We start from the raw sequence: 25,157 nt of genomic DNA, 5'->3' as shown, positions 1-25,157 counted from the left end.
TAAACAAACCAGATGTGGTGAACAAATTTACAAGTACACCATTGTTACATGCTGCTGTTCTAAAGCATGGAAGTGAAAGAGCATTTAATGCCTGTGAAGAGCTGGTTCTAAGGATTATGGAAAGTGATTACTTTGCACCATAAATAGAAAAATCCACAGATGTTTCAAGTTGCGTTTTGTTGTTGGCATTTGTGAGATATATTTTGGAAAGCACAATGAATGAAAGCATGCTATTTTGTAAAACTTTGCTGGCTGACACATTTACTGAAATGTTTCAAATGAGAAGACAGACAATAGGGTGGGTACGATGTGGTATGCAGCTTTAAATACAGACAAGCACAAAAAGAATGGGAATTTTTTTTCCTTAAAAATGCTTTCTGGTTATATTGCGCTATACACTATACTGTTGAAATAATCATTTCTTTGGAAAAGTAAGGAGAAAACACTGTCACCTGTTGAATTTCTTTTTAAACTGAACCTTAAATGTCAGGGTTAAAGAAATTTAAATGTCTTAATAAAATATTATCCAGTATTACTTTCATTTTTGATAAAAACTTAAAACAAACTGACAGAATATTAGTCCATTAAGATTTATAAGTTTCCTGCTATGTATTTCCTATTGTTCCTTTATTTGGGGGGTGATATAAATATATTTTTTAGAATGACAACCTTGTCTTAACCAATCCCCACAAAATATATGCTGTCATAGAATCAGAGAGTTTTTGTTTTTGTTGTTGTTGTTTTGTTTTGTTTAATTGGTTGGTTGTGGGGCTTGAACTCTCTGCCTCGGCGATGGTCCTACACTCTTCAGCTCAAGGTGAATACTCTACCGCTTGAGCCACAGTGCCATTTCTGATTTTCTAGTGGCTTATTGTAGATACGAGTCTCACAGACTTTCCTACCCGGGCTGTCTTTGAACTGAGATCCTCATATCTCAGCCTCCTGAGTAGCTGGGATTACAAGCCTGAGCCTCTGGTGCCCAGCCAGAGAATTTTATTTTATTAAATTAAGACAATAGTAGGCTCATTTTATGCCAACACAAAATATAAACACCAATGACATTTTTCCCTAAAAAAAAAAACACTCATAAAAAATTCATGAGATTTGGGGGAAGATGGGAGAGGAGAAGCTGAAGGCTAAACAAGCTCTCCCATAGAAAGCATTTTAGTATTCCAGTGAACAGTCTTAGGCTACAGAGTCACACCAAGTGTATCATCTCAATACAGAGAGTTTGGACAGAGAGGGAAAATCCAAGCAAGGAAAGAGATCTGAACACATGCAGCTAGCTATGGCTGCAGTGGCAGAGTTGGTAGCAGAGACACTCTTAGCAGCCATAACTACAGAGAGAATCTGGGACAAAGGTGCCAGATGTGGCAGGCAAGCGGATTCTACCCAACACAAGCAAGAACTGACAAGGAGCAGATATCTTCATCCTGCAGATCACAGACCAGAAACTGCCCAGGAACAAGACTCTGGCATGGGTAGAACCCTGATCTCCTCATTCCTTCTCAGGAAGCAGAGGAGGGAAGGATGTCCCCTACCACTGGAGATCTCTGTCTTTGATACTAACAAAGGCCCAGCTGAGCAACTAGCTCCAATTCAGGCCTTGGAAGAAAACAAAAGAGTCATTTAGCAGGTCACAGGAATCTGCCCTGACCTGCCAGGCTCAGCTCCACCCAGGGGAAAGTCAACCAACCCTGACAGAGAAAAATCTGCCCCCTGAAGAGTGACTTTCATCACTGGGTAAACATAGCCAGAGGCTGCCCCTCCCTACAGCAGCCTAGACAAACAAAACTCAGTAAACATAAACCCTGAGAATGGCTCCAAGCTGGGCTCTCTGAGAGTCTCAGGAGCTAGCCCAACAAGGAAAAGCTACTGATTGCTGAAAGGCCTCAACTCTACCCATAACCTAGTCTCATCACAGCATCTCCAAACTAGAGGAAACTCCCATCTCCCTCTTTTGGGATACTCAAAGCAAATCTACTTCCCACTGAACTAGCCTGAGAGGAGGATCACAAGACAATGGGATTGGCAAAGCATTTTTCTGCCTGCTCAAACAAACTGACTTAGGAAAACAATCAAGCCACAGGAATACCAAACACCACAAGCAGACCAGAGACTCCACCAAGAGACTAGTTATGGACATGGGAGATACACAATCATCCCATTGCCCTTATTCCCCCCCCAAAAAAAAAAAAATCAAAGAACTCTTTTTTAAATTCAATTTTATTTTTTTATTGTGAGAATACAGTACAGAGGAGTTACAATTACATGGGCAAGATAACGAGTATATTTCTTGTTTTTTTTTTTTTTTTTTTTTTAATTTAATTTAATTTTATTTGTGAACATACTGTACAGAGGAGTTACAGTTACATGGGCAGGATAATGTGTACATTTCTTACCAAGCATTGCAGCCTCCTCCTTTGTTTATCCTTCACATCCCTTCCCAGCCTCCCCCCTCCCCCCCTAATCCCAATCCTTCTCCTTCCTCCCTCCCCCCAGCCCCCCCCCCCCCCACCAACATTGTAAAGTTCGTTTTGGACATGACAACTTGTACTTCTCATTGTTGCAACAGGTCCACCTGTATCCTTAAACAACTGGTTTTTCCCCATCTCCTCCACAAGTTATACTGACATCAAATATAGTGAAAGCAAGGGTTATACTGTGGGGGAGGGACATACAAAGCAACAAAGAGATAATCTTATAAATGTGTTAGAAACACATGCATGAAAGAAAAAAACATTAAAATACACATCTAAGGGTTCATTTTCCTGACATCACATTATCTGACCTTTTCCGCTTGACTCATACATATACTAGATATTACAAATAAGGGAAACCATGGGACCTACGTTTCTTTGGGCCTGGCTTACTTCACTTAATATAATTTTTTCCAAGTTTTTCCATTTCCTAACAAATGGGGCAATGTCATTCTTTCTGATGGAGGCATAGAATTCCATTGTGTATATATACCACATTTTCTTGATCCATTCATCTACTGAGGGGCATCTGGGTTGGTTCCATATCTTAGCTATGGTAAATAATGCTGCAATAAACATAGTTGTGCTGGTAGCGTTTTTGCCTCCTTGTTGTTTCCCCTTCCCATCCCTTCCCATACTTCTCCCCTCCCCACACCGTCTCCTCCCCCACCCCCCACCAAAGTTGTTAATTTCGTTTTTCTACATAGTGAATTGTACATCTCATTGTTGCAATCAAAGAACTCTTATTTGAACCATTTAAAAAATTTTTAATTTTAAAAATTGTTTTCTATTAATCTTATTTTGCTCCCATAATGTTTATTGTAGGTGTATACGTGTGTGTGTGTGTGTGTGTGTGTGTGTGTGTGTGTGTGTGTGTGTGCACATGCGTTTTTTATCTCCTCTGAATTTTTGGTCCTTTTTACGTATTCTTTTCATTTTTTTCTTTTTCTTTTTTTGCGTGACAAAATTGCTGTTTGGCTCATTCCCAGATATATACCTGTCGTTGATTATTAGACCTTATACCCCATTGTGTACACATTTAATCCAGAAATTTATTACTCAATTCACAACCTCTTAGGCTTAAATTTTTAATAGCAGTATTATCTCTTTATATGTATATAATTTTCAAGTAACTAATTTTAAGAATTTTTATTTTTTAGTTTTCATTTCTCCTTTCAATCCATCCCTTCTTCTCATCTTATCCTTTTCTTCTCTCAATATCATTTGTTTAAACTTACATAATTTTTAAGTGTTTCACTACTTAAATTTAAATTTTGGTTTTTCCATTTTTTCTTGTTCTTTTTTTTGTAATCTCTTTCCTATCATTCTATCCAAACCATTTCCCTCTCTAAGATTAGGACTTGGTTAAATACCACATTTTCTCGATCCATCCATCTACTGAGGGGCTTCTGGGTTGATTCCATATCTTAGCTATGGTAAATAATGTTGCAATAAATATAGTTGTGTTGGTAGCATTAGTATGGTCTTGTTTGTGATCATTTGGGTAAATGCCTAAAAGGTAGATTGGTGGGTCATAGGGAAGTTCTAGGTGGAATCTTTTGAGGAACCTCCATACTACTCCAAAGTGGTTGAACAAGTTTCACTCCCACCAACAATGGAGTAAGGTTCCCTTCTGGCCACATCCCCTCAAGGATCTGTTGTTATTAGACTTCTCTATTATAGCCATTCTAAATGGCTTGAGGTGGTATCTCACTGTTGTTTTGATTTGCTTTTCTTTTATGGCTTGGGAGGTTGAGCAATTCTTCATGTGTCTGTTGGCCTTCCTTCTTTCCTTTTCAGAGAAGTTTCTCTTGAAGTCTTTAGTCCACTTATTTATTGGGAAGTTGTTTCTTTTAGGATTTGTTGTTGGGGGATTTAATGTTTTGAGTTCCACATATATTTTATATGAGACCCTTGTATATTGTATGGTTAGCGAAGATCTTCTCCCAATCAATGGGCTTTCTATTGATCTTGCTAGCTATGTCCTTTGCCATGCAGAAGCTCTGCAATTTCATACAATCCCATTTACCCAACATTTCTTTGATTTGTTGTGCTTCTGGGTCTCTATTAAGAAAATTTCCGCCTCTACACAGGAGATTTACGGTATGTCTTACTCCATCCTGTAATGTTTTCAGGGTGTCTGCTTTGACTCCGAGGTCTTTGATACATTTGGAGTTGATTTGGTACAGGATGATATATAAGGATATAGCTTTAGTTTTCTATGAGTGATTAACCAATTTTGCCAGCACTTTTACTGAATAGGCTGTCTTTCTTCCATTCTATTTTTTATCTCCTTTATCAAAGATTAGGTACCTATTGGTCTGTAGGCTCATTTCTGGGTTTTCAATTCTATTCCATTGGTCCTGAGGTCTGTTCTTGTGCCAGTACAAGCTGTTTTGTTTGCTAAGGCTTTGTAATAGAGTTTGAAATTTGGTATTGATATTACTCCAGCACTGTTCTTTCTGTTAAGGATTGCTTATGCTACTCACTGCCTTTTATCATTCCATATGACTTTTTGGATTGCCTCTTCTATTTCCTTGAAGAATGAGATTGAAATATTGATAGGTATTGCATTGAATTTGTAGATAGCCTTGGGAAGTATTGTCATTTTTACGATGTTAATCCTTCCAATCCAGGATCAAGGGAGTTTTTCACTTTCTAAGTTCTGTTTTGATTTCCTTTTTCAGGTTTTCAAAGTTTTCATCATGGAGATCCTTTACTTCTTTGGTTAAGTTAATTCGATGTTATTCTATTTTATGTGGGGTTATTAAGAATGGAGTTGCTTTTCTGATTGCAGCCACGCTTTTCTTATTGTTGGCATACAGAAAAGCCACTGATTTTTGAGGGTTAATTTTATACCCTGATACATTTCCATAGTTTTGAATCAGCATGAGTAATTGGGGAGTGGAATCCATGGGATTCTTTAAATACAAGATCATGTCATCTGCAAAGAGGGAGTGTCTTACTTCATCTTTCCCTGTTTGGATCCCTTTTCGGTTTTCATCTTTTCTTATTGCTGTAGCTAGGCATGCTAATAGTAAATTGAAGAGAAGTGGAGAGAGTGGACATCCTTGTCTCGTTCCTGAGTTATGAGGAAATGTCTTTACTTTTTGACAATTAAGTATAATGCTGGCAGCAGGTTTGTCATATACAGCCTTTATTTTATTGAAGAATGTTCCATGGATTCCTAGTTTATCCAGAAACTTCATCATAAAGTGGTGTTATTTAATTGATTTGTGTATATTGAACCATCTTTGGATCCCTGAACTGAATCCTGTTTTATCATGGTATGTAATGTTTTGGATGAATTGTTGAAGTGTTTGGCCAAAATTTTGTTGAGAAGTTTGGCATCAATGTTCATCAAAGTAATGGGTGTATAATTCTCTTTCTTTGATGAGTTCCTGCATGGTTTTGGGATGACGGTTTTGATGGCTTCATAGAATTAGTTTGGTCCTGAGATTTCTCTTTCAATTTCATCGAAGAGTTGTAGGAGTATTTGTATGAGCTCTGTTTTGAAAGCCTTGTAGAATTCTGCTGTAAATCCATATGGTCCTGGGCTTTTCTTAGACATGAGATCTCTTACTGCTTTTTCTATTTCAATGCTTGATATGGGCCTGTTAAGATGGTTTAATTCATTTGCTCCTTTTCAGTTGTTGCTGTTGTTGAGTTGAATCTGCTCATCCAATGTGTCTGCTGCCTTTGTCCTGGACCCTCTCTGTTGTAGGTATGGCGGGTTGGCTATGGCCACCACCAAAGCTGCCTCAGCCATGGCTACAGCAACTGCTCAGATCTGTCTCCTTCCCTGGATTTTCCCTCTCTAGCCAAACTCTGTACAGTGATTGCACACTGGGTGTGATACTCTAGCCTAGTACTGTTCACTGGAACACTAAAATAGCTTTCTATGCGAGAGATTGTTTAGCCTCCAGCTTCTTCTCCACCGTCTTCCCCCACTTCTCATAAGAATTTTCTTATTATAGATTATTCTTGATTAGCTATATTATGATTGATAATGACCAAGATTGACAGAAAGGTGAAGGAAAATTGTCTACACTTCCATGAGGTTCTGACCTGTGTTTCACAAAATGTTATAAAAGCTCTCCATGAGAAATCTAGCAGCTGCATTTCTAAATAGCTTTGCGTACTTACACTTTCTGATAATGTTTCAATTCAAGTACTTCTCCTTAGAGTCCCATACCATTCAATGATGCTGTATTAGATCTTTGTTACATCTTGAGGACAGCTCTTGGTGATTAAATTTGTGCTTTTCAAATGAGCTCTCGCAATTCCATCCACAAAATGCAGACAAAAATTATCTAAACTAAATTTGTATCTGTTGATAGTGAAAATATTTTATTTTCCATTACAAACATAGAATGTAGTAAAATTTTTCACAGAAATTACACTGCACTAGGTTGTGGGCAGATTCTAATGAAAATAATAAACTGTGTTTATGTAGAGAATTTGAGCTTGCAAAATTTTAATATGCCTGTGCTCCTAAAACCAATACCTTACTTATATTGAGTTACAAATACAACTTGCTATAAGTAAGTTTTCCTTGTACGGTTTTAATATATATTTTATTGTAAAGAAACTGTACACAGAGGTTACAGTTACATAAGTAAGGTAATGAGTACATTTTTATTGAGCATTGTTACAACCTCCTTTGTTTTTCCCCTACTATTCCTTACCTTCACACATCCGCAACATCTCCGTACATCCCCCTCTAATATTATCTTTCAAATCTCATTGTTACAATGGGTCAACCTGTATACTTTCCTTGTGTCTTAAATGAAGAAATGCTGGCTTGTTTCATGCTGATTCTACTTGTGTAGACACACTTAAAAACATTTTCCAAGTCCAAAAGCACATAAATGAAATGCACATCATATTTTTTGAGCTGGTATAATTGTGTTCTACACATTTATTGACAGGTTACAAATTATTCTCAAATTTTAATACATAAAAAACTTTCTTTTTTCTTATTTTCGTTGCCAGGACATCGGCACAACCTCAGTCAGCATTTCTCACTTTAGACATTTCATATGGTTTGGTTAAATTTTGACCTGCGCTCCAGTCTTCTGAGGAGTCACTCATCTGCTTAAGAATTGATGCTGGCTGTTGGAAAAGAGCCCAAGGAACGATGCCATTTAAAGCCTTATAACTTTATTCTTAACAAGGATATTGTCCTACTAATTTGGCTGTTGAGAGTGTCTACAAGAGCAAGGATTCCATGGGGAGCAGGGAGACATCATATGACCTATACTTATTGAGATTTCTGAGTGACTTGCTATCACTTGTACTGCATTTTTCAAGTCAAATATCTCTATACCTACAAGTTGGAAGAGATAAGAGGAGTGGTAAAAGAACTCTTAGAGACAAATACATCTTCAACACATTTATTTCCAAGCAGTCTGTCTAAGGCATATTGAACAACTAGTAAAACTTATGTTTGCTATATATGTGTCTTTTTCCATTTCTGCATGTGTACATGTGTGTACGTATGTGTGTATTTGTGTGTATAGTAACATTCATGTTTACATATATGGGCCGATATACACATATATGCATATATAAATAAATATACAAACATAAATATATGTTTATATATATCATGTGTTCATTGATTTAATCTAGAATTCCCAGCGCATTGTCCTTATCACAAAGTGTACATGATAAACTGCTCTAAGTATCTGTGCTATATGAGGTGTATCCTTTGTACTCACTTCCCCCATTACCTTGTTTTTCATCCCTGTGAACAACTTCAGCCTACTTTCCATAGGATAGCGTTGTTTTTGTTACTAACTGATAATAAAAGAAAAAGGTTGTTTGTAAAAGAAAAAGAATTTTTAGGACCCAGGCTAAAAGTATCTTATCAGTCTCAATGATTCGTATGAGATAAAATTTATAATAGTACTAAAAGTGAAAAGGAATTCCTAGATCTGTTGTTTTGCCATTTAGAATGGCAAAGAATAATTTCACGTCACTGTTATAACTCTTAAAGAATGCAAGGGTAACTGATGGTCCTTATCATGTTCCCACAAAACCAGTGGACCCTGAAGGATAATAGTAGACCAGAAGAAATTCTAAGTAGCAGACAAGGAGCATGAAAGAGAAAGAGCGGAAATGAGAGAGAGTGAAAGAGAGAGAAAAATATCATAATACTTATAGTGCGTAACAGATAAACAAGAGGTTTATGAGAACATTCATACTGCTATCTTGAGACTCTACATATACATTTGAAGGTATTTGATGTATGATAACTCATCAACATAAAATATAAAATGATTTTGATAAAAAATAAAAATGACTCAGAAGAAATTATAAATGCAAAATCATTCTTCACAGAAGCAAACTCTCAGAAATATTTCTTGACTTTGAAAAGGATAAATTGGCTGTAGTTAATATAAATTTAGAAGTATGACAATTCACAAAAATATAAAAATGTGTTCACATATTTCATTATATAACCCAAAGCAGAAAGCAAATATTGTTCAGATGATTTTTTAAATCACAGTTTCTCAGGTGCTGTGAAGGTGGCTCAGTGGTAGAGTGCTTGCCTTGCATGCATGAGGTCCTGGATTTCATGCCTCAGCACGACATAAGCAGAAAAATGTGAAAGTGGTGTTGTGGATCAAGTGATAGCGCTAGCCTTGAGCTGAAGAGCTGAGGGACAGTACCCAAGACCCAGAGTTCAAGCCCCACAACCAACAAAACCAAAGCAAAAAAAACCAAAACATAACAAAACAAAACAATTTTGTAGCCTCAATTCTGTAATAACACTACTTCAGCTTAGGGTTAAGATTTAGGTGTGGACATTTATCAACACTCCTGATTCAGACTCTACTTTATAAAATTTTTAATCAATATTTTGTTTTTAGTTTTGCTCTTTGTACATTCACATGCACCTATGAAATATGGTATGGCCATCCCAATAATATTCTCAAAGTACCTCTCAATCACTACTCACAAAAAGTTGTATTATATTACAACAAGGAAAAAATGCTATAAATAAAGAAAACAATAATTAAATATTAATGATTACTAAAATAAAAAAGAAAGCAATTACCAGGGTTTTCAGTATTTGAAGTGTACACAGTTGATTTTACTATTTTCTCATATTCTTGTACATTTAAATCTGGTTAAAGCTATGGTAGCGTTTAAATTTACCCACTAAGATTACTATTTATAGTTCATCTCACCATTTGTATGTGGTTTATATCATTATTTGTTCATCACAAACATATAACGTAAGGGAGCCCTAAAGTTTTAACAGAAACTGTGTACTTAAAATTTTACCTCTTCACTCTTCTTCTTTACACAGTCTTTGCAACTTATCATTAGTAAAGTTTCTATAAACTATGAAATGTACATACTTACTAGTACATGCTACCAGAAAAATTATATACTTTATCGAAAAATTTTATGACCTGCGAACAGTCTTGATTTTGCCATATATAAGCAAATCCCAAAATGAAGCATATTTAAAACATTAAAACTTTTAACAAACCTTAACATTTGCTGCAATGATCATTATGACAGGTGCCTTGTGTAGAATAATTGAATTCTTCTTCCTACACATCTCATGAACAACAAATATCTGGAATTATTTTGTTTTTGGCATGTCAATCTTGACTTTATTCTTAAATGTGTGCTTATGTAAGAAATACATGGTTCTAAAATTTCACAATTCTTTTTAACTTATTTGGGTTGAATTGTCTAGTTTAAGAAAATCAATTACACTTTACATATAAAAAAATGTTCTGTGCTCAATTTGGCTGCACATACACTAAAATTGGAACATATAGAGATTAGCATGGTCCCTGCACAAGGATGACATGCAACTTAGTGAATCGTTCCATATTTTTAAAACAACAGATGCTGGAAAGGATGTGGCCAGAAGGGAAGCCTATTGCATTCTTGGTGTGAGTGTACACTTGTTCATCCACTTTGGAAAGCAGTTTGGAGGTTCCTCAAAAGACTCCACATAGAGCTCCCCTATTACACAGCAATCCCACTTTTGGGCATTCATCCAAATGATCACAAACAAGTCCATACTAAAACAACCACCACAGCAATGTTTATTGTATCATTATTTGCCATAGCTAAGATATGGAACCAACCCCGATGCCCCTCAGTAGAAGAATGGATCAAGAAAACATTCTGTGTGTGTGTGTGTGTGTGAGTGTGTGTGTGTGAATGTACACTTACTCAACCACTTTGGAAAGCAGTCTGGTGAGTCCTCAGAAAGCTAAATATTGACGCTCCTTATGGCCCACTCATACCACTTCTAGGCATCTATCCAGAACAACAGGTATCAATATTCAAGGACACATGCACCTCCATGTTTATCACAGCACTGTTCACAGTAGCCAGGATATGAAAACAGCCCATATGTCCCACCAGAGATGAATGGATCCAAAAACTGTGGTAACTATACACAACGGAATATTTTCCAGTCATTAGAAAGGACAAAATAATGGCATTAGCAGGGAAATCAATCAACCTACAAGAAATCATGTTGAGTGAGGTAAGCCAAAAGCAAAGAGACAAACAGCACATGGTCTCCGTGATAAGTGGATTTTAAATCCAAAATGTAAGGTGATATGACAAAATTAACAACACTTAAGAAACCAAGGACTTCCACTCATCTGATTGAATCACTACTAAATAACCCCATTCTGCTGATCAAATGTGCACACTGAAGTGAAACCAGGAAGATGACACAGAACTAGAGGGAATCAGGGAAAAACATACAACAGCTGGATCCATCAGCTGCAATGGACATTGACCAAAATGAAATAAGCAACTCACTGTCACTGAAGGGAAGGAGGGAACAAGTGGGAAAGAGGGAACAGCTGATGCTCTGCAAAACAAAAGAAATGTACATATTTCAAAACAAAAGAAGTATACATATGGAAGAAATAACTCTATTGCAAAGCTCAGAGAACTCATAAATGTTGTAGACCATGATAGACAATTTACTCCATCAAAGTTAGAATGTGTTTGTGACTTTAACTAAGCATCACTATCCCACAATATTGTGAAATTTGGGAAATTATGTAACCACTTAATCACAAGAAAAACATTTGAAAAAATGATGAAGGTGGAAAACTAAGTTGCTCTAAAAAACAAAAAAGGAAAATGTTCTGTGTGTATATGTGTACACACACACACGCACATATTACATATATATACATATATATATGTATATATATTAATTCTATGCCTCCGTCAGAAAGAATGACATTGCCCAATTTGTTAGGAAATGGAAAGACTTGGAAAAAAATTATATTAACTGATGTAAGCCAAGTCCAAAGAAACATAGGTCCCATGGTATCCCTTATTTGCAATAACTAGTATATGTCTGGGATAAGCAGAAAAGTTGAAAAAACTATGTGTATATGATAGATAAGTTGATGTTAAGCTAAATGACCCCCAAGATAGAGACAGAAGTGGTTTTTCTTTTTTGCTGTTGTTTCTCACATATTTATAATGTAAGATGTGATTTTTTTATATGTTCCTCCCCAACAGTATAACCCCCGTTTTCAATTTATTTGATGTTGGTGCATCTGCATCTTGTATATACACTTCTCTAATTTGGGGAGGGAAATGGAAAAAACAGCATGCTTAAATAGGAATACAGTTTGACCCATTGTATAACAATAGATATTATTTTGAAAAACGAACTTTATAATTTAGTCTGGGGACATTGGGTAGGGCTTGTGGGTGTGAGGAGTATACTTGTGGAGGTGGAAGGGAAGCAATGGTGGGGGGAAAACAAAGGAGGAGGTAACAATGCTTGATAGGAAATGTACTTATTACTTTGATCATGTAACTATAACCCCTCTGTACAGTATTTACAACAAAAATGTATAAAAATGTTTTGAGATGGAAGTTTATTTTGCCTATTTTACCCATATAATATCGTTAACAAAGAAATTAATGCAAAATACTGATATGAAGATATTTTGAAAAAGTGAGTGTGTGTGCATTCCTGCATGTTGGCATGCTCAGAGTTTGAAATCAGGGCTTCAAGGTCTCGCTACATCTTTCTCTCTAGATTGGTGAGCTACTATATGAGCTACATCTCCATTCCTGGCCCTTTGCTGGTTCATTAAAATTTTTGAAAAATAATCTCATGAATTTATTTTGCCCTGATTGGCTTCCACAGATCTCAGTCTCCTGAGTAGGTATCCCAAGTAGTTAGGATTACAGGTGTAACAAACCAGCCCAAGGCTTTCAGAATAATTTTAAAAGTAGAAGAAAATTTACTTCACAGGGGCCTGTTTTATCATCTCCTAGTTTTAAAGCATTTTGGATTGATTATATGTGAATTTTTTCATTCTTGAATTCTTAAAATACAGTAAGTGATGATATTTAAAATATTTAGTACTTTTTAAAACCGATACTGGAACTATGGGACAGAAAAAATTTGCATGTCTTTGGACCATAATTTATAAGCTCAGCTCTGTGCATGATAACCCAATGTCACCAACACAGTCTGTGTTGAAGACAAAATGTAACAGAAAACAATCACCATTCGCAAAAATTGCTATGCTATTATTCCTTGGACAATATGAATATTGAATAGAGAGTATCAGAGAATGGAGAGAATTTATCTACCTTTTGTGTATTGCTGAAAGACTTCTGGAAAATTTGACTCATCTCCTTCAACACTGTGTGTCTTGGGCCATGCACTTACTTCCTTTAATTACAATTTTTCCCAACACTGAAATGGTAATAACATTAGCATTATAACAAATTTTATCTTAAGAATTAAGGGTTCTTAGAATGGTGAACTCTTTCTCATTCTTGTAGAGGCATTATCAGATGAGAAGAACTGTATTTTTTTGTTTTCTTACTTCCATTTATTCTTCAGATTGAAATCTGAACTACTTAAGACTGAAAGAAACCAAAATTAGACATGCAGGCTTTGGAAAGAGCAATCAATGTAAAATAAATAAAATACATATAGCTATGTAACAGGTCTAACTAAATTGTTATATAGTCTCAATTATAAACAGAAAATGATTTAAGCAATATCATGTTATTGAAAATTGAAAAATGTTAGGAGTTGCTTAATTTTTTCTTTTTTACTACCTTGAATTAATTATTTTTGTATACAGAGATTAAAGATGAGATTAACAAGAAACTTGATTTAAAATGGACAAAAGTTTGAATAGACATGTTTTCCATAAACCCCTCTATATCACCAGTGGGTTTACCAGTTGTGTTTAATACAACTTCTGTGCTGGCTTAATGCTTTGTGAGCAGAAGTCATTAGAGAAATGTAATTCAAAATTACTATGATACTACTTTATATCTATTATAACTCTTATCAAAAAAAATCAAAGGAACCAGGTGTGGTGGTAAAGGTTTGTAATTCCAAGCATTTAGGAGGTTGGATTTCAGTCTTAAGAAAGTCTGGGGTACTGAAGATAGTAAAAACTTGGCCTTTATTACCTTTTAAGTAAAAGATAATAGTGTTGGTGAGAGTGTGAAGAAAAGGAAATTTTCTACACTCTTGGTCAAAATACAGGTTAGTATTCTCCTTGTAGAAAGTAGTATGCAGTTTTCTAAAGAAATCATAAGTGAAATATCATCTGAACCACCAATCATGTGATTATTTCTCTCTGGGTAACTCGAAAATATATCTGTAGTTCATTGTTATTCACATTATTCACATCAACAGCCAAGATATAAATCAAAGTTCAGTGTTCAAATATACTAATAAACAACTGTGGTACATGCACAAATATCTTTTTGTTTCATCTTTAAAATAACAAGAGACTTCTCCCATTAGCCACAACTTACAATGACCTGAAAGATGTATTCGAAATGAAGAAAAATGTCATGTTCTGATCTTTGTAAACACACACACACACACACACACATACACACACACACACACACACACACACACACACACACACACACACACACACACACACACACCATCCTCAAATAGTAAGACAGAATTTTTTGTAAAAAAGTAAAGCGAAGTGGAACTTCTGGGGCATTTAGTTCACAATGCATAAGATACTAGATATACATTATGACCAGGTATAGAGTTGTAATGTACAACATGAGGATAAAGGGGACAACATTGGCCTTACATACGAATATATCTAAGTAAGTAGGAGTTGTTCTTCCTAGTAGTGGTTACTCTTTTAGTTGTTCTTCCTTCTATAATGGATAATATGAATGTAATTCTTTAAGTATACCTGCCGATTTTCAGAAATAATAACAAACAATATAGCAATAATGTTGCACGCTCAACATAGAACAAAATGTCAAATTAAAATACATGAGATTATCCTTGATGTAAACTAATTATTACAAATTAGGGAAACCATGTGACCTATGTTTCTTTAAGTCTGGGGTACTTCACTTAATATGATTTTTCCAAGATCTTCCATTTCCTTTTAAATGTGGTGGTCACATTCTTTATGATGGAAGCATATTTTTCCATGTGTGTATATCTGTGTTTGTGTGTGTGTGTGTGTGTGTGTGTGTGTGCGTGTGTATGTGTGTGTGTGTGTCGTTTTTGGTAAATATTACTGTGATACACAGCAGTAGCTTTACTGTTGCCTTGTTTGTGATCACCTGGTTATATGCCCAGAAGTGGCATAACTGGGTAATAGGGGAGCATTATTGTGTACATCAAGGATAATATTAGTAGATGAGCAGAATAGCACAATAGCTAGGTACATATGATCGTATAAGGTGATTCCAAGTGAAATGAACTCCAAGACATGTTCTTTGTTGTTGTTGTTCTTTTTTTTTTTTTGTCGGTCGTGGGGCTTGAACTCTGGGCCTGGGCGCTGTCCCTCAGCTATTCAGCTCAAGGTGAGCACTCTACCACTTGAGCTACAGCGCCACTTCCGGTTTTCTGGTGGTTTATTGGAGATAAATGGTGAGACAAAGGACAAAGGGGGAACCTATGCAACAGTAGCACTCACAAGACAATATGTTCTAAATAATCTTGGGGGGGCGTTAGGAATGAAGAGGGAGAAAAATAGGGGAAAATGTAACAAGTTAGAAAAAAAGAAATTAATTACCTTACTTATGTAACTATATCCCATCTCTACATTACCTTGACAATAAAATTTAAATAAAAAATAAAATAAAATATAAGAGAGCAGCAATACAGGAGATGGGAGTGGAGAAGATCCTGTAGTATCATAGAGCAGAACAGCTGTGGAAAGCAGTAATTTTACATTAACATAGCAAGTAATAAACTAACATACAGATTTTCAGCCTCATGTCAGTCATTAAAAAGGGAAAACAAAATACACAATCAGCAAACCAATAGAGATAAAATAGAAAACTAAACAATTAAGATGAAGAGATGACTTGGACCAAGAATAACAAATGACACAATTAGGAAACAAATAACAAGCTGCTGGGCTGGGAAGGTGGCTCAGTGGTAGAGTGGTTGCCTTGCATACCTGAGGCCCTGGGTTTGATTCTCAGCACCACATAATCAAAAAGAAAAAAACCAGAAGTGGTGCTCTATTTCAAGTGGTAGAGCACTAGCCTTGAGCTGAAGTGCTGAGGCACAGCTCCAAGGCCCAGAGTTCAGGACCCACAATCAGACCCAAAAAATAAAATAAAAAAAATAACAAGCTGCTAAGTTTTAAAATGATCACCCTTAATTCTATTGACTTGTTTACATCACAATTTTTTAGAAGTATAATTCAAATCACAGTTTAATAGCATATCATTTTAATAATAGTTTATTTATTATTGATTTCTTAATATTGAATGTTTAATATATAATTTTAATTTCAGCAGCTATAGAAAAGAAAGTGAAAATAATTTTAATAATAATATTTACGAATTGTAAAATTGAGAAGCATAAGAATTTAAACAAATAACATATCATTATTGCTTCATTTCTGTGATTTAATGTAATAATTCAAAGTGTGTTCTACACTTAGCACTCATCTTAACATCAAATAATAAATTATTGCACATGACACTTGGTATTAGTTGGAAGGGTTCAGCACTGTGGTAAAATTCACACCGCATAGTACACGAGGGTATGACTCCTCTCATATAGCTTAAATTGTGGAAATTTGATTTCTACATGCATGTTAAATTCTTGCCTAGGTGACATCTATAAAATTATATACACGATAAACAAAGGAGGAGGCTGCAATGCTTGGTAAGAAATGTACGCATTATCCTGTCCATGTAACTGTAACTCCTCTGTACAGTATGTTCACAAATAAAATTAAATTAAATAAAAAAATAAAATAAAAAAAATTATATACACGAGGACTATTTCAGATGATTCTTAAAAGTCATATTCATTAATTGAATTTTTATTACTTCATACCAAATATTTACAGAGAGACTGAATTTTTGAGTAGATGATGTTGTATGTGTGCCAGATTATACGTATTAAGGTTTATTTTATATTCCTGACATTGTTTCTAGAGTTGGATTTATTTGTCCATTACGGGTTAAGTGTATTATATTGGATATATGAAAGTAAAGTGAATGTTTAATCCATTAATACTTTGTGTAATCCCAATATAAATTATCCATCTGTTTGAAGTAATGAAAATAACTACAGATAAAAGCAAGATAAATGAGTCTGTAGTAGACAAGTATTTACACCGTTATTTTGAAAGTTGGTCCTCTTTTACACAACAGAATGTTCTTGAGAATATGTGTCCCAGGCTGGGCACAACTGAAGAATATTATGGTTTGATCGATCATAAAAGAAGAAAGGAATGTTCGTTCCCCTTCCTTCCAAATGTCTGATCCCAGGAATGTGATCTGCTTTATGGTGCCTACTTGGAAATGAACTTTTTTCAGAGTCAACCTTGAAAAGCCATCTTGATAGACGACTTCTGTAAGTGGTTAGAAAACATTATTGATGACTTAGCAAGGATGCCTGATTGCCTCATTTTGAGACAATTAACAGGAATTTAATCAGTTGTTCGTTGTATCTTTAGGAGAAAAACCCATTGACTCTAGGCCAGCGGATCACAGGGGTCCAGAGAAACTTCTAACTTGAATAGTAATCCTAGATATCTAAAACAAAACACACACACACACACACACACACAAACACACACACACACACACACACTCCAGTAAGCACAGCCAGGCAGGGTTGCTATCACAGCCTACATGAAGTCAGGCAAAAAACAGAAGCTGAGAGTCATTTAGTTGATAACTAATATATTTTTTATGAGGCAGACTCACATGAGACTCCAGAGAGAGGATCAGAAAGACTGATCAGAGAGACAAAAATTGGTCACTGAAAGATTGGAAAGTAGAATTCCTTGTAGAAGAAAGCTTGTGCATGTAAGAACAAGATAGAATACCAAATTCCAGAAATGCACATTTTCTTAAAAGTCAGCTTAATGAATTATCAGCACAAATCTTTAAATTCTAAAGTATTTGACCACATGTGGGAGAAGGTTGAAAAGAAAGAAAATTTCATCACTTTATTAGGAAGTCTAATATCACATTAGAAAGTAATCAAGCACAGATTTGTAATAAAAAGAGAAAACAATTATTCCAAATGAGGGTTTCATTTCCTTTGATGTAAAAGTTCTTAAATTAGGTGCTAGCAATTACCATACAATTGATCCAGTCCCCCAGCTGAGTTGATATTGACTGCAGTATTATCACATGAAGGAAAAGAGAAAATTTACAAATGTCTGATGAAATGAGGTAAATGTGAAGTGTTCTAATAGTAATATCTGAGGTTTAGACACAGGTGAAGAGGTGGATTTTCTTTTCTAAAAATCCCCCATTTTTACCTTGTGCCAGTGGCTCACAGCTGTATCCTAGCTACTCTGAGATCTAAGGACTATGGTTCAAAGCCAGCCTGGGCAAGAAAGACCCTGAGACTATTATTTCCATTTAGCCATCAGAAAACCAAAAGTGGCACTGTTGCTCAAGTAGTAGAGCACTCATCTTGAGTTGAAGAGTTCAGGGACAGTGCCCAAGTCCAGACTACAAGCCCCTCACACAGCAACGAAAACAAAATCTCCATTTCATGGATTACCTACATCTCTTCCTAACATTCAACAAAGGAGCCATTTTATCACCCACTACATTTAAGTCCTAATCTAGCTACTGCAAATAGATTGATTTGGTATCTTATATAAAACGGTTCATATTTGCGGAAACAAATACCAGCAGTGGTAACTTTTTTCCAGTCCTTGAACTCTGGGCCTGAGCCCTGAACATGGTTATGCTGGTAGCTTTTATGTGAGCTTGTTTGTTATTTATTGCATTACTGCCAATGAGGTTAATTACTGGGTCTTAAGGGAGATCTATATTTACTCTTTCAGGAAACTCCGTACTGCATTCCACAGTGGTTGAACATGTTTAATTTCCCACCACCAGTGTAATAGAGTTCCCAATTGGCTACATCCATGCCAGTGTTTGCTATTGTTAGTTTTCTTAGTAATGGCCATTCTAATGGACGAGGTAGAAGCTGTCTTGTTTACTTATAGATTTGTATGCATCTTCTAGCTACAATAAAGAAATGAATCCATGAAACCTATATTGCTCTGAGTCGGCATTCCTTTCTCTTTGCTCTTAATATAATTTCCCAAACCTTTCATTTTCCTTAGACTGGTGAAAATTCATCTTTCTGATGGGTGATATAATTCCATTGTGTGTGTGTATGTGTGTGTGTGTGTGTGTGTGTGTATGTGTGTGTGTGTGTGTGAGTGTGTGTGTAAGATGACTATAGGGCCATGAATTCATTTCTAAGCACTCTGTTTCATCTGTAATTTTGTAATTCCATATTATAGTTGCATTGCTTTCTCTTCTACATTGAAGAAAGTTGTTGGGATTTTGATGAGTATTGCATTGCCAATTGTTTAAGGGAAGTATTGCAGTTTTCAAAATGTTAATTCTTCCAACAAGGAACATTGAAAGACTTTCTATTTTCTTGAATCTCCTTCAATTTCCCTTTTTATATTTTTAAAGTTTTCACATATACGTCCTTCACAATTTTAGTTAAATTAATTAATTCCTAGTTTTGTTGTGTTGTTTTGTTTTGTTTAGGTTTGATTTGATTTTGAGGCTAGTATATGAGGCTATTTTTTGGATTTCAGCATGGATCTTCCCATTGTTGGTCAGAGAAAAACTACTGATTCTTGTGGTTTTTATATCCTGCTACATTGCTGAAGGTTAGCATCACCTTTACTAACTTGAGGGAGGAATCCACAGTGTCCTTTAAATACAGGGTCATTTAATCTGTAAAAAGGGATAGTTTTGCTTCTTCCCTATTTGGATCGGCTTTATGTTTTTCTCTTGTCTATTGCTCTTGCAAGAAAGTCCACTACCATATTGAAGAGTAGTAGACAGTGGACATCCTTTTCTCATTCCTCATGTTAATGTCTTCATGCTTCCACTCTTAGGTAAATGCTAATTATCTCTGTCATATACATACTCAGTTTAATATTGAAGAATGTTCCATGCATTCCTAGGTTCTCAGACTTTTTAATCATAAAGGTGTATTGGAACTTGTTAAAAGCTATTTCTACATCCCTATTGATGATCATGTGTTTCTGGTCCCTGCTTCTGCTGATGATTTGTATTAGGCTTATTGACAAGAATATTGAATCATATCATATCCAAGATGAATCTTATTTGATCATACCATATGATTTTTTTGTTAGTTGCTGAAATTGGTTTGTTAGAGTTTTATTAAGAAGTTCTGCATTAATGCTTATCAAAGAGTTTGGTTCATAGTTCTCTTTCTTTGGTGAGTCCCTATGTGATTTGGGGAGGAGTCTTATTCTAGCTTCATAGAATGTATTTGATAACGTGTCTCTCATAGATACTAGATAGATGCATCTTGGTTTTTGATACTACTATCTAATCTATGTCTTCTATTTGGAAATTTAAGTCCATTGATATTGAGAGTTAAGACAGAAATATCTGGTAAGTCCTGCTATGTTATACACCTGTTGTTAGGAGCTGTGCCTCATCTACTGTTAACGTATATTTACCTTGTTCTCTGGTAGGGAGCATTTTATGTAACCAGTTCCTCTTCTTCTTGATCTTCTCTATGTAGGATATTTTTGATTATATTCTATTCTGATAATATGGTGGACATAGGTTGTTTCAAGTTTTCTTCGTCATGAAATATGTTTATATATCCTTTAAATGTAAAGGAGAGTTTGGCTTGGGACCGTATTCATGGTTGGTAGTTGTTTACCTTTAATGTTTGTCATATATAATGCCAGGCTTTCCTTTTTACCATATCAGCTAAGAAAACTGTATTTATTCTGACTGTATATCCTTTATAAATAATCAATCTTTTCTCTATGGCATCTTTAAGAATCCTTTCCTTGATCTTTAATAATCCTCTAATGGATTATGATATCATGGTGGATTGTTCAGTTCTAGAATTCTGATTGGTTTCTAAAGGCTTCTCTTCCTTGACTGAGCCTATCTCTTTGGATGTTTGGCATGTTCTCTGCTAGAATTCTGTAATATGCTTCCCATCCATTTAGTTTCTTGCTCTTCTCCTTCCTGATACCTATCTCCCTGAAATTTGATCTTCTGAATCTTGAAGTTCTGGCAAGATCATTTCTTATTTCTTGGATTTTTTCTAAATGATTAGTTCCTCTTTTCTGTTAGATATATTCTGTCTTTGACCCTGAGATTATCTTCTATGTCATCTATTTGCTGTGGAGACTTTCTACTTTGTTTTTGATTTCCCTGTCTTCTAATTGGTCATTTTTTAGGGGTTCTGTCTCTTTATTAAAACTTTGTTTTAGGACTTGTATGGACTTTCTGTACAGTTTTTGCTTGGTTTGGGGAAATGTAAGGGTTGTTTTCTTAGCTGTGTCTTCTCTCAAATCTTTTAACTAGGCATCCATTTTTTCTTGGACTCCCTTGACTTCTCAGAATTTATTTATATTTCTGTTTGAAATCTCCATGAATTATTTTGCTAATGACTGGTTGGTCTCATCTTGTTCACTGTTGCGACCGCCTCCACCCGCAAGGATGACGCCACAACAGGTTCTTCTTTCAGGCGGTTTATTCAGGACCTTTTACAACATCTTCTCTCCTGCTTCTTCTGCCCGCTTCTTCCTGCTTCTCTGTCCCTCCGCCCCCGCGCTCCGGTTATAAGCCTCCTGGATGGCCAATCCCGAAGCGCCACGTGGCATATACCGATAGGGCTGCAAACACGGAAGCAAACTAGGAGCCAAGTCATAGCCATAGAAGGAGTTGTTTTTTACAGAGAGCACTCGTCACCGGGAAGACGGAAGGCAGGAGCCAGAGCCATCTTTGGTCGCAGCCGTGCCAGCTACAATGTTGCTTTCATGGCCACGCCTTACGACTGCGCCTTCTTTGGGCGCGGCTCCCACAGCTCTCCACAGTTCACAAATTTCCTTGTAGAGGTTTTCTATCTTTCCATTAATCACATTTTTCAGCAGTATCCATAATACATTTTAATAACTATCTTCTACATCCTTGATTGTCTGTTCTAATACCTGGTTATTTACTGTGTGAATTATACTACTTTGTCATCACTTTTCTTGTATTTTTCTGATTTGTTCTGTCCATTTGGAGTTTTTCTTTTGGGGGATCTATGATATTAATAGGTGACTCTCTCTTTCTTGGTTGATTTGCTGGGTCTTGGTTTGGTTTCCTGTTGTGATGTGTTTTCTGGAATTGAATTTTTGTCGAGTCCATTAAGTGTAGGAATAGAAATCAGTTGTGGTGAGATGTTGTGATGTTAATATTTGTGTTTCCAGTGACCATTTGGACTGTCCAGTGGTATGGTGAATTTTCTATGTGTATGGGTGTGGCTTTCTCTGATGTACACTTCTGTTCCTGCTATTTTCAATGTTGTCCTTTTATTTCCACATTGCACATGTGCTTTTGAATGTGTTGCCCAATGTATTCCTGGCTGGCACCTTTTCATAGATTTCTGTTTTCTTGTGAAGACGGTATAAAATCTTCTTATGAATTCTATGTCTATAATTATGTCTATATTTATAGCTGCATAGCTATAATTATAGCTGATTTAATGTGACCCTCTAGATGTGGAGGACCTGCTAGGACTCTAAATCTCTGTTTCATTAGAGATTGCTAGGATAATTTTCTGTTGTTATTATGTCATTGTTTTTCCTCTTCCTCAGATTTACTTTTTATATTGTGGATTTTTTCACATAATTCAGGATTTGTGATTGTTGTATCAGTTTATTTTGTTTTCCTGCTTATGCTACTTTGAAATATTGATTTCATGCTTGTGAGAAGAAACAGAAAGAGACAGAAATATATGTTATTAAATTGAGAGAAAGAGAAGACATTTAAACCTATTTACTACAAGTAAATTAATATTAAGCAAAGCTAATGAAAATAATTACTTATTTACACTTCAGAGGATGAATATAGTACTCTTGGGTATCTCGGGGGAAAGACTTTAGACTCATTACAATTGATGACTTACATTGAAATTACTGGCTAAACCTTCTTCTTCAGAATGGGAAAAGCTCCATTACTTCCATATTAGTACTATAAAATCATTATAGCTTCATGTTGAATAGTTTTCCCTTTGCTATTTTCAATTCCGTTCTTCATCCATTAATTATCTAGGGCTTTGAATGACCAATTCCTTAAAATATCTATATTGCTTGTATTGTGATATAAATCTCAGTAATATAAATATGAATTTATCTTTGCGTCTCATCTTGAGCTACATTCATATGAAATTTATGCAGTCTCAAGCAAGAAACTTGCCTTTTTTTACTCTATTCTATGTTGTAATCAATAAATCCTTTCTCTTTAGAAATGCGTTCTCAGCTTTTATATTGCTCCAGTAAACATCATGTGTTTCTAGTACTTTTACTGAAGTAAATATAAAGTTTGGAACATGAAGACAACTCCCCTATTATCACTTTAAAGTAAACCTTTAGGGATTATTTCATATATAAAAATAAAAAAGTGCAATGCAATGTTTATACATGAATAATATAATGGTTAAATCAATTAGACACATGAACTAACATAGCAATTTTCAGTTAACATAAAGGCATCAAAATATTGTGTTCATGAATATCACTCATTTTTAAAAAATGACTAGTCAATACAAAGTTTATATTATATTTGAAATCTACAAAATGAAAATTACACTCAGATTTGCTGTCAATATCCTGTTTCCAGGAATGCATTTATTCCACAAACAGGAAAACAAAAAATAAGGGTTTTTCACATAGAATGAAAAATGTAGAGGCAGACTGTCTTTCCTTAAGATGTTAAGTACCTGCAAATTGTGTGATTTATTCAAAGATACTATACACACTCATAAGAGAATTTGTGATCAGAAGTGATAGGTAAGCAAAGTAACTAGAAAACTGTATGCTTAAATTGAGCTTTCAATATAGGATGACAAGTTTTCAATAAATGAGCCTATTATTCTGTATCTCTAACACACATACAGCATTCTTCATTTTCCCACATACTTCTGTTCTCTTAGCTCAGTTCCTGATCGAGATTCTTCTATTTCATGATTTCAATTCCTTCTAAAATAACAAGGTGGGCGTTTTTTTTGTCTCTAGATCCAATACATTCTAGAATCTTGGAAGAGTAGTATGAATTCATGGAGTTTGACTTGAATGTCAAGTATGAAGATTTTGTATTCAGGGTACTTTTAATTGGCCTGAAGCACACAAAGATACACAGTATACTAAGAACAAGGGACTTTATCTCAGGGAAACATACAGGTCCAGGCAAGATCCTGAAGCAAAGAAAAGCAAGGAAGCGCAAACCTCAATCAACTATAATTACAAAGGAATGGAACTGATCTCTGATGTGTCTGGGTGGCAGCTCTATGTGTTTGTGTGTGTGTGTGTCAGTAGAAAGAGAGAAAGAGAGACAGACAAAGGGAGAATTTTGTGTGGCTTACATATTTACAGTCCATAGAGCATTATTTGTTAGGGAGGAGGTGCTCATATCAGAGCTGTGATACTACTGTCATCACTTTACTGCAAAACAAACACTTGCTTAATCTCTAATTAAATAGGGAAAATAAACTAACATCTTACATGATTGTTTGACAATTGATTAGTATATTGAAGGCCAAAGGGAGGAATTGGAGATCAATATAATCTTTTTCCTCTCTTCTAAATATTACACTGTAATAGATGTGATTTCAGGCATCTCCTGCCATGTACTTCCAGTTGAATTACAATTATGCTTAATAATATGAAATATGTGATAGAGAAATAGATCAGCCAGCAAGCACAAAGAATTTGTGATAAGATTGAGCTTTTGAGCAGGGTTGCCACAACTTCTAGGAATGTAATTCTTTCATATGAACTTCAAATTTTCTGGCTTTCCCTGTGTGATTAAATGGCAAGAAAGTACTGTAGAAATAAGAATTCTTGTTCAGCCAAGTAGAAAGTGCTCATGTTCTCATCTGCACGTTGCAAATTTCCATTCCATATAGACTCTCTGTAAGAGTGGTTTAATTTAATATACTTCAGCACCTCATCCTTCCCTGTGGGAGACAAGAAAAAAGATAATTTTGTTTGTGTATTAAATTATGTAAATTACCATGTACAGGCATGATTTGTATAATTTTAGAACTTTGTAATAAATATAAGTAGGGATCATTTCACAATAAAAATATAATTAAAATCACCTAATAAGACTAGAAGTCACAGAATTTTCTGC

General features: G+C 35.3%; 1 non-coding gene across 1 annotated transcript; it reads left to right on the top strand.

Annotated features, from left to right (window-relative positions):
- Positions 1–10,242: 10,242 nt before the first annotated feature.
- On the top strand, positions 10,243–10,345 carry LOC122121097. Its single transcript, XR_006149885.1, has one exon. It is a non-coding gene; the product is annotated as a U6 spliceosomal RNA (small nuclear RNA).
- Positions 10,346–25,157: the final 14,812 nt, after the last annotated feature.

Source organism: Dipodomys spectabilis, unplaced genomic scaffold (assembly GCF_019054845.1).
Source record: "Dipodomys spectabilis isolate Male_0828 unplaced genomic scaffold, ASM1905484v1 ptg000183l, whole genome shotgun sequence".
NCBI lineage: Eukaryota > Metazoa > Chordata > Mammalia > Rodentia > Heteromyidae > Dipodomys > Dipodomys spectabilis.
Note: the sequence above shows the minus strand (reverse complement) of the source record. Positions and strands in the feature narration are given on the sequence as shown.